Source organism: Erpetoichthys calabaricus, chromosome 5 (genome assembly GCF_900747795.2).
Source record: "Erpetoichthys calabaricus chromosome 5, fErpCal1.3, whole genome shotgun sequence".
Classification (NCBI taxonomy): Eukaryota; Metazoa; Chordata; class Cladistia; order Polypteriformes; family Polypteridae; genus Erpetoichthys; species Erpetoichthys calabaricus.
The window spans coordinates 196170468-196185766 of NC_041398.2; the positions used below are offsets into that span (position 1 = coordinate 196170468).

The 15299-nt window shown below is 40.1% G+C and overlaps 1 protein-coding gene across 4 annotated transcripts in view; it reads left to right on the forward strand.

Moving 5' to 3' along the window:
* The first annotated feature begins 6968 nt into the window (after nt 1-6968).
* The window catches only part of LOC114652149 (beta-1,3-galactosyl-O-glycosyl-glycoprotein beta-1,6-N-acetylglucosaminyltransferase-like), a 38582-nt gene continuing 30251 nt past the window's right edge, over nt 6969-15299 (forward strand). For 2 of the 4 annotated variants that reach the window (XM_028802376.2, XM_028802381.2), the window contains exon 1: nt 6969-7277. The gene's annotated coding sequence lies outside the window, so the exon portion shown is untranslated. Of the gene's footprint in view, nt 7278-7978; nt 8087-15299 lie in introns of those variants that run through there. The other 2 variants (XM_028802382.2, XM_028802378.2) reach the window with 2 other exon arrangements.

Sequence of the window (15299 nt, forward strand, 5' to 3'; positions counted from 1 at the left end):
ATGTAAAAGTGCCCCCCTCTGACATCCCCCCAGACTTAACCATTGTCAGTCCCGGACAATCAGTTTAATCTTCTTATTCTCTATAACGGGCTGGGGGTCTCCCCAAATTTTCCCTCCTCGATCGGCGCAACTCCAGAGCTCCCCTCTCTGGGACATCACTATTTTCTCTCGAGGCTGGGTTTCCCATTGTCCAAACCCCATATATGGGAAGTCCAGGTGGAGATGGTTTGGCCGTTGGGGTAGCTGAAGCACTTAGTGGAGACAAACAACAAGGCTTTAAAGCATTACGGTGCACATTTTTCTCTGTACCTCCCCCTTCTGGTCTCACTTTATACACCACCCCAGAATCCCCTACCTGGCCCAGCACCACATAGGGTTCTTGGTTCCCCCAACCTGTCAGCTTCCCTTCTCCTTGTCTACCTCTATTCCTCAGCCATACTCTTTCTCCAGGAAGCAATGTAATAGCCTGAGCTTTCTTATGCCAAGCTGTATTATGTTGTACTGCCTTATCCATCCTCCCCTTAGCAGTTTGACTTGTATTGGGTAGATTCTGCAGACGTCCCTTCACCCATTCTTCCCTCGTGCCCCCTCTGGCAGGGACCCTCACACTATGGCAGAAGGCTGGTTGTTTGTATCTGCTGAATCCATCATTTTTCCGGTGTGCCTTGGCATGTCGACACACAGCAGAGCTGTTAGACCCTGCTTCCTGCGTATTGGGGGCTGCTTGAGACAGTACCACTGGTGACTCTGGAGCCTGAAAAACAGCATGCCAACAAGCAGAGATTACATTCATTCCAATCAGCAATGGGCTTGTCTGGACCTCGTCTCTCACAATTACAACCCCTCTGGCTGGTAACTTCCCAGTAGCCACCTCAAAATCCATGGTGGCATACCCTGTATAGGGGATATCCAACCCATTGGCAGCTTTCAGGGTTAGAAGAAACGGGGCCTGCCCAACTTCTATGTTATCTGCAAAATGCTGCTTGAAAAAGCTCTCTTGCATCAGGGTAACCTGGGATCCAGTGTCTAACAGTCCATTTAAGGTTTTCCCTTCAATGGTGACCTGTACCATGGGACACTCACCAATAAGAGGGGATATGGCCTTTCGGGTTTCACTGTCCAACCCTGCTATCTGGCCCACAGCTGCAGGGTTCACAAGTTCAAAAGTAGGGCGCCCACTAGAGGATGGACAGTTCCGTGCCAAATGACCTGCTTGTCTGCACTGATTACAAATGGGCCTACCTTGTGAATCCCAGGCATAACGGCTGTTAGTGCGAGGCCTCCTATCTGGCTGAGAGTGTGCTAATGGCTGGGCAGCATCAACCTGTGGAACTGCTGGCCTCAGTTCCTTCAGCAGCTCCTGAGTCCATTCCTTCATCTGTGTTTTCAGGTCACCCAGAATCTCGGCCTTGAATGCTAGTCTCCAGTCTGCCTGTGAATGAGAATTAGTTGCGGAGAACTCACCAATAGCTCCACAAGTTGCTTCCCTGTGTCCCGTATAATTATATTCCCCTTCCAGCAGCAGAGCCTCTTGATGCACTTCCCCAAAAGTTTTATCTGGATTGTGGCACACAAATGTCCGTAGTGCTTGTCGCAGTCCACTGTCATGGAGGCCCAACAAGAGCTGATCTCGCAGCTGTATATCAGAGGGGGCTTGGGCTTGGCTACGCTGTTGTAACCTGCAATGAAGTTCTCTCAATCTAAGGACAAAAGCCCTGAAAGGCTTGTTAGTCCTTTGTGCACAACTGTAAAATTGGGACATCAGAGTAGCTAACGGGGCTTGGTCACCATATAATCCATCTAGAACAAGAAAAATCTTTGTAACCCTATCTCTTTCTTCCACACTCAACACACTGACTTCCAGTTTGGCATCCCCAGTCAATGCTCCCATCACAATACTGACCTTTTGAGACTCCCCATATTCAGCAGCTTCTAATAACCCCTGCATCTGTTCTTTCCACTCAACATATCTCAAATCACCTTTTTCCCCACTAATCTTGGCAATCCAAGGTGCACCGGCAAAAATAGGCATCATCATGATGATAATAAAAAAAAAAAACACAATAAAACTACCCCACAAAGTCAATAACTAAATAAAAATGATTTTAAAAAAATGCCTAGTACTTCCAAGTTTGTTACTCACAAGCCCAATCCTGCCAACTACTGCCAAAATTATGTCACAGGTGTCTGGTCACACTTATAGTTAATCTAACTTAGACACCATTAAAATATCCGACTACGCCACCCAATTTTATTAAGAGACTGAGAACTCCTGAAATTTACCAGTAATAGCCCACAGGTTTCTTTAAATTGGGCGGTGAGTAAACACACAATGAAAGACAAAACAGTAATTTAGAAAAAACAACAGTAAGTTCTATTGTACAAGACAATATAAGGTACACTAAAAAGATAAATGAACATAACAGAACCTAAACATATCAGGAATTAATTTCCTTTTTTTAAAAGGAAAATACACAGTCCACACTCTAAAAGTCCGTAAAAACAAGAATTGTAGGATACAACCTTTAGTGGTGCAGAGTCCAGTTTGGGCACTGTGTTACCCCAACATTTAATTGTTCATGGATGCACTCTGTTCCCCAGCAGAAGTTGTGTCAAATTGTTGACTCCCTGTCAGCGTCTCTTCGTTGTTACTTTTTCTTCCACTCTGGGCTCCTTGTGTTGCTGGGACCTAGGCACGCCTCATTCCTCATCTGTCAGCTTCGCTTGGTCCTTTCATGCGGCTTCCCTCTTTCGCTGGACCCACAACTGCCGTCTCCTTGTGGAGCTGTCTCTTCCTCCCTGGAAGTAAATGTTTCCGTCCTTGTGCCTCACGTCGTGTCGTACCCTTGTCTGCCTGCGAGCCCCTGTGCCCTGTCCGAGTGTCTTGGCAGCGTTTCCTGTGGGTTCTCCCTCCTGCCTTCGGCTGGCCAGGAGTTTATATTTACTTCAGCCCCTGCTGTTGTCAGTCCTGGACAAACAGTTTAATCAATGGCACATCTAAATTGCCTGGGTTTAACAATTAATAAAAACACAAGTTAACAAAATGTATGGTTACCAAACATTAATAAGTACAGATATGCTGATTAGAAACCAATATTTCCAAGCCAGGTAAATACAGACATTCTTCTAAGGCAGACTTCAAAGCAGTGACTCCCTTGCAAGACAGCAAATACCATTAATAAGTACAGACAGCCTTTTAACTTCTCACCCCCCAGTCCCAACAGTGGGTTCCTAATGGAACCACCCAGTGCACAAAAAAAAATGTAAAAGTGTCCCCCTCTGACACTTCTCAGAAACCTCCTGCCAGCAAAAGGTCTCTGTAATGGCACTAGACTTTCTGTTACCAGCATTCACCGCAATGTGCTGGAGTGTAAGAATATCGCAGCTGCTACCTCACAAACTGTCCTTATTCCCCGGATATCCCTGACCCCATCAGATTCAAATTTGCCTTTTACTTTTACACGCAGACAATTTCCTGTTAGTTTGGCCTTTGCAATGACAGTTAATAAGGCACAGGGCGAAACTTTCAAAAAGATATGCCTGTATCTGCCAAAACCAGTTTTCAGTCACGGACAATTGTATGTTGCTCTCTCGAGAGTTCCATCTTTTCATTCACTCACAGTCGTATCCTCAAACCCACCCCATTTGGACAACTGTGTCTTTCAGGAAGTGTTCACCGATCAATAAATAATTATGCGGCGCATGCTACGCCGCGGGTTGGCTAGTATAAATAAATTGTGTTCTTATTAGTATTTTAACTTGTTCTGCTTTTGCCCCTAAACAGCTGTAGGTGTGCAGGTGTATTAAGTGCAGGGCCGGATTTATATGAAAAGAGGCCCTAGGCTATTCCACTTATGAGGCCCTTTCACCTTCCATTTTTAAGTTTGTAAATTACATGAGAGATAATAAAATTTTGCTAACAATTTGAATGTAGGCCCCTCTTGATCTTGAGGCCCTAGGCTGAAGCCTAGTTAGCCTATAGGAAAATCCGGCCCTGATTAAGTGTACTGTATTTTCGTTTGAGCACGGTGCTCTTTCAATGAAAGCTGACAGTAAACAATTAAAAAAAGTTATAAAAGATTTCAGTTTTTAAAATATGTTCAGTTTTATCTTCAACCATCAAGCGCACTTTATACTACATTACATTCCGTTACCAATAAATTAACATGTTTATCTCATCAACAAAGAAAACTTTTACGTAATAAAATAGCAGCCACTCTACATGAAGACGTTAAGAAGTTAAGCCATTTAAACAAATACACTCATCCGGTTTCACTCTGCCTGTGACACAATTATCTTGGACGTATATTCATGTTTTTGTATTCTCCAGGCATTTTCAATGTCTGAGGTTGGTTGGTGCCCTTCCCGGGATTGGTTCCCTGCCTTGCGCCTTGTGTTGGCTGGGTGGCTGGGATTGGCTCCAGCAAACCCCCGTGACCCTGTGTTCGGATTCAGCGGAATGGAAAATGGATGGATGGATGGATTGATTTTCAATTTCTGACTTTAATTATGATAACATATTAAACAATGTTTTGTTAATTGAAACCCTGTATTTTTTTCTATAATAAACATTTCCATAGTTGACAACTCCTATGCCGTTTCGTACATGGTATGTAAAATCTATATACCTGAAAAGACTAAACGGCGCCAGGTGCACAAAAACCGTGCACGAACCACTAACAGTTCAAACACAATGTGGCCTTAGTAGGTCTGCGCTAAATCATAGAGAGGGGACTGAACTGCACGCCGTTATCTTCATAACAATCTCGTCCAGCTTTGCATTACACCTCCCGTGTTTGCATTGGTTTCCTCCTTGTGGTTTGGCATCCTCCTACAGTCCAAAGACATGCCGGTTTTGAGAGTAGGAGATACTACTGGCTTGATGTGGACTGGCACCCTATTCAGGTGTTATTACGGCCTTGCGCAGAACGATCGCTAAAACTGGCTCCAGGTGCCCCGGCACTCTGCCCTGAATAAGCGGGTTAGGAAGTTGCAATAGACTTTGTCGTGTAGATGGCGTTTTTGAATAGTGGAAAAAGCAGACAAATCGTGGCTTCGGTAGGCTGCACTTCTAATACTGACTGTGCACTTTCCCGCGAAGTGAGAGATGAAATTCTGGTGAAATGTCGACCCATTGAAACAATTTTCAAATAAATAAATCGGCATCCCCCACGTTGCTGTGCATTAATGCTATAGCCCCGACGTTAAATGAAAAGTAAATAACCGCTTCAAATGTATCCCTCCCGAGCACGGATCTCTTGCTACAGAGCTAGTGTCCTGCCGCAGCACACTTCGCACTTATCTCAAAAGAGCAGATGTTATTTTTCAGACAGACAACTTGCTTAGTTCAGTGTTCCAATAACAGTATTCTAGTGGTGCATGTATTAAGTGTATTCATTAGAGTGAAGCGTTGACTCGCAGAGCTTAAAGTCTGGCTTGATTTCACGCTAATGTGGAGCTTTTAAGACTTCGAAAGTTTAATCCGCAATTTAGTGACAAGCTGATTTGAGACCATAGGATGGCCAAACAAACTGACCTCTGCTGACCGAGCGGGGCTCGGTGTATCTTAAGTTAAGGGCGTATTGATATAAACTCTCTAGTTTTCTTTTCCCGTAATCTTGGACTGGAAAAACAGGTTTAGAAATAGAATGAAACAAGAGCTTCTGGAAACCGAAAACAACTATACTTGTTGAGAACGTTTTAAGGATTCATACAGTTTAAATTGAAATGAATACATTGGCAGATGTTACACAAATTTTTAAATGACCCTCGCTTTAAACTGAAAAAAATGAATGGCGTGAATGCAGTGACTGTATATAGAAATGTTTATCGACCATCCATCCATCCATTTTTCAACCCGCTGAATCCGAACACAGGGTCACGGGGGTCTGCTGGAGCCAATCCCAGCTAACACAGGGCACAAGGCAGGGAACCAATCCTGGGCAGGGTGCCAACCCACCATATGAAGTCTATTTAAAATTTAAAAAGCAGTTTTGATAAAATAATAGATCAATTCCAGCCTTCAGCCCGATACTGCATGCTTAAAAAATGTTGGTTCTTTAATAACACTTTGTGGTTCTTTACTGGGTTGCGTGGTTCCTCATTGAAATATTGCTTGACAAAAGCTTTGTGCTTTAAAAAACATCGTAATATGTAAAAAATGAAATATTTAATGTTTGGTATGCAATCTTGCAGGACAATAACAGACAAAGAAATCTGAATTTAGCCTGTGTTGCTGTACGTATGCAGCCAGTCCTTTTAAAAATCAGCAACCCAAAGGTATTTCACAAATCTGTTACCAGCTATTCAGTTATTTACCGTATAGAGACTGTTATAGGTCTTAATAAACTGAGGTTATTTATGGAACCTTCATGTGGATTGGTCTTTCGGGAACCGAAAATGGTTCCTATATGGCCTCCCTCTGAAGAACCTCAGATATCTTTATTTTTAAGAGTATGCGATACAGGCAAAACACAACGCGAACATGAATTGTAGTAAAAAGGTTTGAGAGTGGAATGGCAGAATATTAATTGTGTTGTAAATCCTCATATTTCACTGAATTTATCTGTAAAATGAGGAGGAGCGTATTCTGTGTGACACTTCGCATGTGCGGAGTCCTCCAGGATAACATCACGGCCGTGCCAATAAGATGTACTTGAGCACACCTCCGCACGGTTAGATGTTAAAAACGTAACAGAACTGTACACGCAAATTCACCACCTCCATAACTTCCCCACTGTTACTTTATTGCATATAGCTGGCGAATGAAGTAAGTTTAAGTACATTACAGTTATGTTATATATTAGCTTAAAGTGTTTGAAAGAAAAAAACATTTCGAGTGCATTGTATACGTTTCAGTTTATCTTGTGCTTCAGCATGTCGTGCACGTAACCGTTAAGAAGGAATCAACTCCTACACGGCGCCTTCAGGGACAGTGCGCCGAGACGCATCCCTACAGCAGCGAGACCGAAATGATGGTAATCTGGAATAGAAGATCCGGAAGGGGGCGTTCGACGGTATATCAAGTGATGGCGCTGCGCAACTGATAAACAAACGACATTGTGCCGCCCTTTACTCTTGTATTTACAGTGTAGATTTGTCAAAGTTTCACTGCCGCTCTCTAACTGTAACAGCCTGCTGTCCGTGACTACGTTATTCGGTGTCAAGCCAACTGACTACTTTCTGTTAAGCGAGCCCCTTTGCGTGCTACTGAAGAAATCTCTTATATTTATAACCCGTCTGTATAGCGTTACATGAGATGTGTCCGAACGACATGTGTAAGTATTAAGTTGTTTTTTTATATATGTTAACTAAACTTTTGTTAAAAATCCTTCATTTAATGACAAATGTTGGTAATTATTCCATGTTATATAATTTTAACACTGATTGCTAACAATAGCTAACTGCAATACGACTCAAGCAGCAACAGGTACAAGACAGGGCTGATTCTTTTTATAAAAAAAAAATATGGTCTTGAGCACAGGCATACAATATGCAGTTCAGGTAAAATCCTAAAATATATGTCAGTGTTATGTTATAACATTGCTTTTTAAAAACAGTTAACAGATATTAAATGCCTTCAATTGCGCTAATTGAACACAGGCTGAAGGCAGTCTTCAATGAGTGGCGCTCCTCGCGTCTTAACCTGCCGCTGCATTGTCTCGGTATACGAAACTTAATCAGTTTCATCAGTTAACATCTCTAATTAGCTTACTGGATATGCCTGAGGCCAAATGACTTCAATATCAAACTGGTAATGTTAACCAATATGAATAAATAAAATGGAAACGTGGACTTTGGTTAATAGGGATGTATACACAGCAGTGCACCCATTATCACCACGTTTACCGTTGTTATCCATCAGCCCTGGAGAGCTTGTTTCAGTTCTCGGGCTCAACGCTGGTCCCTTGGCATTTCCGGTTACCCCTCATGTTCGCAAGTTTGTAGTCTCTGATGATTGGTGACTCTTAATAAGTCTCGTGTATGGCCTGCGGTGAACTGATTTTCTGATCAGGGCCGGTTTTTGACTTAACGTCCGGGGGTAGCGAAGCAGGCTACAATTCGCCGTGAACCGTAAATACAAAAGGTGGGTTAAGAAAAAAAGGGGATGCTCGTTTTGTAATATGTTTGGAGTGTTTGTTATTTTAATATTTTTGTTTAAAACGCAATCAGACTTGTATTTTGGTTACAGATTAAATTAAAGAAATGGAAAAAGTCACGAAAGTTGCGCACATTCTCGTTTAGGCTCCTTTCCCTTAATATAATGACTTAGAAACACAATAAGTGTGCTTTTCCTTTTGATATAGGATGTTTAAAGGTCGAGTGTAAGGCCTTGCCATTTCCCGAATTAAAGCGGACGCCACTTGTTTTTAAAATGAGACGCCCATACACTATTTTAAGATTAGGCACCTACTCTAAATTTTTAAGATTAGGGACCCTGGCGTACCTGACTTTACCCCCACGAACCTTAAGTTCAGAGTTTGTAGACCCATTTTCCCCAAGTATTCACATTTTATTAATTTTTGTTTTAGTTCGGCGGGGATGAGGAATATTTTCGGTTTCTTTCTTGCTATGCCTCACCACCCCGGGATAACATTTCCGAGACGTCGAGCATTCCCTTTCCGTGTAATAATTGACGCTGTGTCCAAAGTCAAAATATCCAGTGTGTTTAAGCAACATACTATTAACAACGTGAATGTATTTAAATGTTTTTCTAAAGCGCAGAAAAAACATTTTTTAAGCAAAGTGCACACTAAAAAGTGCATAGCACTTATTGACAATCGATTTCTATCATTCATATTTCACATCTTTATTTTTTAATAGAGTAAAAGATAGTTGGTAATTGTCGGTGCGTTTAATGATTATGAAGAGGTAAATGAATGCAAAAAAAAAAAAACAGGCAAAATTCTTGTCAGTGTTCAATAGCCATTTTTGTATGTCTTCTGTGTTAATAAAACGTTATAGATTGACGTGTCGTAGTGCGTGTTCTAGCCACACGGGTCGACGGATTATTTCACGTGCAGTATTAAGGGTTTTGACATCGAACCAAAATTCTAGACGACTTATACTGTGCATACATTTTTACAGCATCAGATAATACGTGTAAAATATGCACAGGGACGAGACTGAATTTCAACGTTAAACTATCGTATTTAATATTACACGGCGCCGCAGATTAAAATTTTACTAATCTGCTCGTCACAATTAAACGTAGTACAGAACTGGTCTGGGTACATGAGGATTATTCGTGGATGGGTATAAACTTGTATTCTGTGCGGATAGTATTGAACTAGGGAGAGGAAACGGGTGGTCTGTGAAAGTGAGGGTACCTGATACTGCATCTGTTGTACACCTTTTGCCCCACGTTCATTATCCGGGTTTCATTTAAGATTTTATACCTTTTTACCAATTCTGTAAGCCCAAATACAAAAAACATCTCGCAATTTCTTTGTTAGGTACCCACATGTGAATTTCGGTAATTTTCTTGTTTTGCCGTGCTTTATTGTTGTTGACCCGCAATTATAGCATTAATATACGACGCTATGTGGATTTGCAGGGTTTCTTATTCCCTTCACATTCCAGTGAAAGGCGTGTTGAGTTACGTATGTGATTTTTTTTTTTTATGTGACTAATTTGGTTCCCTATGTATGCGCGTGCGCCCCCTCCGAAGTTGCTTGGGTAGTTTCCAGTTCCTGTAACCCAGAATTGAACATTATAGCAGAATCGAGCAGTTTTTATAAACAAAACACCCCTAGCTAAAAAGAATAGGAAAAGTAAACCTGATAGGATAGCTGATTTTAATAGAATGTGGGATCAGTTGCACAATACAAAAGTGTGGATTGTTTCCAGTGTAACCTGGCACTTTTGGTTAATTTGCACTACAGTCTTGTTCTTCCTGAAGGAGTACATCTTGAAAAGATTTTTAACCAATTCACATCCTTAATGTATTAATTCCTGTTCCACTTATGTATTTTTTTTTTTATCCATGTCCAGTATATGAAAATGGTGAATTTTCAGTGGCATGTGAAGCATCAAATAGCCTTACAACTTTGTGTTGCTTCCTGCGTCAAGTTTGCAGATACTTATTTTTCATCGGTGGATTCATGTTTTGTGTCCGTTTAAACACATGCTGTTAGATTTGTTTAATGAGAGTAAATTTGCTGCCTGAGTTCAGTTTTATGCACCGTGAGAATACAGAGTACAAGATATTGGCTATCTTGTGGGTTTAGCAGCTCTGTGTGGTTTTCCTGTAGTCATTAATTGTATGCATTGTAATTCTACATTTTTCACAGAAATTGGGTTGAGGGTGAAGTGGTTTTGCAGTGATCTATTGCTACTGGTACCTCACCAGCCCCAGCAATTTAAATGTTGAGTTTTCATGTTTTCCCTGTGGGTTTTTTTTTTTTGGACATCTCGAAGAGTAGTACGTTAGATTGACTTTGTAACTCTTGGCCCAATGTAAAACTCCTGCCTTCCTGCTTTGTGGCTATTGCGGCTTGGATATGCATTACCTGTATGTGACCCTGCAAAAGGAATAAAGGTGTTCTAAGTTGAATGGATTGATTTTTGGGTATAGTTTTTATATATTATTTTTTAATTAGATGATTTTAAATGTGTTTGAGTTTGAAGAACAGGACAAAAATACATTAGCCAGGAGGCTCTTGAAAACTCTAAACTGAACCTATGCTTGTGTCAGGCAAAAGCAGTATAATGAATTAGCATCCAAAATTACAGCTAGGGGCAGACTGTTTTTTGAGTTCAACTGTTTTTTGTATAAAATTGCTTTGAATTACCAATTTTTTTATTAAATACATAATTCCACATCTCTATGAAAGTTGCTTTTATTCCAAAGATGTGCTTTATATTTCCAAAAAATACAGAAAATGAGGAACAGTATTTTATTGCTGTTCTTGGTTCAACTCTCACAGAAAGCTACATTGGTGCAGATTTTCCATCCAGGGCTGCTCTTTGTCTAACACCCAGGAAGGGCTCTGGTTCTAAAAGGCAAGGTTACCAGAGATGTTCTTCAGAGTGATGCCATATGGGAACTGGTTTTGGTTCTCGATAGAACCGTCCCCACAAAGCTGACAGACAGAACCTTTATTTAGATCTGTAACAGGCTTCATTCAGTAAATAACAATTTTAAAAAGACTCATGCTGCATATGTACAGTAACACAAGCTGAGTACAGGTTTTCTTAACTTGTTGGTGTCCTGCTAAGTAGCCTGCAATACAATAATTTCATTTTTTTTCCCTCTACATTAGGAAGTTTTTTGAAGCACAAAGAACCAACTTCATTTGCATGCTTTGTCAAGGCATGCTTTATGATGAACCATAGAACCCAGTAAGGTATTTTGTAGTGCCATTAGAGAACTGTTTGAGTGTTGACAAAGGTGGGAGTCTAAAATTATATGTGATGTTTTCTCTATATTTTATTCCTACATAATTTATGAAAAATGTTTGTTTTTTGGACATCCAAGTCATAAATGTATAACTCTAAGGCTGGATTTTAAACGGTCAGTGGTGGTTGATTCTCTGAGTACATCTAGAAGTAAGGCAGCTGTGTCAGGGTCCCATAAGTGCTAGCTGCTTTTTATGTTTTTTATATTGAAAAGAGCTTTGCATATTGTATTTCATATTCCATGTAAAGTTTTTTTTTTTTCAGTTTTTTGCTTTATAAGGTAAGATTTTTGACCTAGACTCAAGTTCTCCTCCTGTTAGTGGAGATAATCGGGCTGCAGATTAAACATTGCCTCCTAATCTCTCCCCCGCATGCCTGGGGCAGAGAAGTATAAACTTGGGTGTTCCTCTGCACCCCTCCCTGTCCCTCAAAGCTTTCCTCCAGACAATATATACGCATTTTAATTGTATGATTTGTAAAAACTGGAAGCTTCAAACAATTTTGTATTTGTGGAGGATTTTCAAACCCCTGCCATGCCATTCTTCAATAAACCGTTTATAAAGTACAGTTTTCCAGTGTTTAGGTTCATCGTAATCGAAACTGGTATGCAAAATTCTAGATTTTCAGTGAATAGATATCAAAATGATGTTTAAAGTAGTTTCGGTCCAGGGGAGAAATTGTCCTGGAAGTACTCTCTCCCCTGGTACTTTTGTAATTAGGGCCCCGACCGTCCGCCACAATATAGATATATAGACAGATATAGATATAGCCTTATTCCTACTCTTATTGTTCAGTCAAACTTTTTGTGTTGTTGCATGTTGACTGAGAAGGTTCAGTATCTTCCAATAATCTTAATTGACATATGAATTGGGGTCAGCTGTGTATCTGGTTTGTTCTCAGATAAAATACATGGTTATTATAATTCAATAGTCTTGTCTGTTATAAATAAAAGGTTAGTTTTCTACTCTTTCCACAATTCTGTTAAAACATTACAAAAAGCAACAAGCAAACTCTGACACTTGGTTCCGCTACAGTCCAGGGGTCCCCAACAGCAGGGCCGCGAGAGAACTGCCGGCAACGTACAGTACTTTTCAGAACGCTTGGCAGGCGGGGCTTTGCAGCGACGCGGAGAGAGACCAAGGTGAGTGAGTATTATAACAAAGTATTTTTATGGTCCCGACAGTTTCCCCATATGCCACGAGTCTATAGAAATCGCGTTACTACGTTGCAATGAAAGCATCTGCTGAATGTACTTCGAAGTGACCTTGAAATGCTTGAACGAATCATCCACAGAGCAGTTAGATCTGTGGTCGCAGCTCAGTTGTGCACATTTGCACAACGATCCCCAAACAGATTTTTTTTTTTTTTTTTTTTACACAATGTTTCTATCTTCGAACTTTCCTCGTACTGTTTTGCTGTTTTTGTTTTCTGTGGTTTTCAGTGATACCTTTTGCTTATTGCTTGCCAACATTTGAAAAACATCCATTGGAATTTAACTCATTGTCAACCTCCTATAGAAACGGCAGACATGAAAAAAAAATAGCAGTGTTAATATTTGTGATGTGCAATCTGTTAGAATGGCAAATGCAAAGCATATGTCTTTGTTATATGCAAAAAAAGAAGAAAAATATCGGGTTACAAACGTATGCGAACTACTCAATAATAGAAATGTTATGTAAATTGTGTATAAAACTGCCCCCCCGCCCCAACCGGTCCATGGAAAAATTTGCATCTAATAAAGTGGTCCTTGCTGTCAAAAAGGTTGGGGACCACTGCATTACACCCTGGATAAGACATTCTTGAATTGAACGCATAGCTGTATGGTCTGTTGTCTGCAAGAAGCACAAATCAATACACTATGGTTTAGTCTGTTTATATTAAACTAAATACTAATAATTTGTATCAACAATTATATATTCACATTTGATGAGTGGAGACAATATTTATTTTGTTTACTGATCTCTACCTTTTTTCTTTTTTTTGCTTGCAATAAATACTATTCAAAAAGTATTTCCAGATTATATTTATTTGCAAGTAAAATGTGTACACTTTGGGTTTGCAAATAGTAACAGCATAATTATAAGCATGTTATGAACAAAATTGCGACACATTTGCTAATTTTGCTGCAGAGCTCTTTTTGGCTGAATGCAAGAAGAGCATTAAATTGCTAATTTGGGCAGAGGTTTATGTTAACGGTTAGTTCAGACATCTGTTAATACACATTTTCTACTTGCATTCACTGAAAGATTAAAGGGTATTGTGCTGTATGGGGGATTGGGAGGGGAAATGAATGCATGATTAACTTTTCTACAGTCTCAAGAATGGACGTAAATTTCTTGCCTAAACACTGCACATTCCGTAACTAGCGATTGTAACTGACACAAATGTGAATGTTTCATGATCTCCTGTCCCTAGGTGATTACTCTGTACTTGCTGTATTTAAAGAGTTTGGATCTACTCTTGAAGCACAACAGCTGCTTTCCTGTAGACGGGAATGGACACCTCCATTCTTGTGCTCATAACTTCACTGCGGACCACACATCTGAACATGCCTGTAACATATGGCTATCCAGAGTCTTTTCTTGTTTGCCATACAATTCCAAAGGTAGAAAGTGATTTGCCTTGAATCATGAATAATATGCAGTATGCAAGAGTCAAGACATTTATTAAATACTTTCCAATGAAAAACAAAACAAAGGCTATATTCCTGTGTCTACCTGGTCAGTGACCCTAACTATCCCATGTGTAACTGCACATTGCACATCTCTTCAACATGATAATGAGTTTCCACCTTTCTAACCCCTGACGTTTTGGTCTAGTGCCATTTAATTTAGCTTAGGGTGTTATAAGGACATTATTACTCTTAACATTGTAAGATTGTTTGTACTTGTAGTAGATAAGGTTGATAATTAAACTTTTCAATAATTGCATTTTCCAGGGGAAGTATGGCAGGGTGGAAGTTTGTGCTGTCGCATAGGTTCAGAAGCTGGGTTTGAATCACCTTTCAATTGCTATTTGCTCTCTGCCTCTGTAAGATTTAATTCTTTTTAATTAACTCTTTTGCATTATCTCTCTACTCAAAGCGCTCAGCAATTACAGGTTAAGGGCCTTGCTCAAGGGCCCAACAGAGCAGAGTCCCTATTGGCATTTACGGGATTCGAACCATCAACCTTCCGATTGCCAGTGCAGATCCCTAGCCTCAGAGCCAACACTCCGCCAAAGATCTTTCTGAAGCTGCTGTAGCTTCTTCCCATATACCAAAGCTAACTTGACCACACCTGTGTGAGTCTGTCAATGAGTGCTAATCATAATCAATGGGTTCCTCTTGTAGGGTTAGCATTTCTTTGACCGCTGTGCTACTAGGAAAAGAAGCAACTTCCCGCAGCCCTGTAATGGAGGGAAAAAAAAAAAAAAAAAAAGAGATCCAAGAATTGGCAGAATAGCTGGATGCATTCTTTAAGATCCGAGCAAGTTTGCTTGTGTTTTAAATGAAATGTTCAGGAAAATCCCTTATGATTCTGAAAAAGATTTGTCACCAAAGTTTTTATATATAATATATATATATATAAAAAAAAAAAGGATCATGGCTTATTGTCTCCACAAGAATCTTTCTTTGGGGCCTAGGGGGAAGGGTTCTAGGTGAATTGTTGCTGAGTGTATTAATATTACAAATTAAGAATAATTCTTATTCAATAAAGAACATAATTTTCTTTAGATTGAGATTACAACCGTTAGACTTAAACCAGTTAAAACCCACTTTTATCAAACTTTTTTTTTTTTTTTTAAATAAACTTAGACAATTGTTTACATTTAAAAACGTCAAATTTAGCAAAAGGCTCTTCCAGTAAGACCTAACGTGGTATTTGGCGTTCCATCCTTGTGAAATTGTAAAAAGTGCA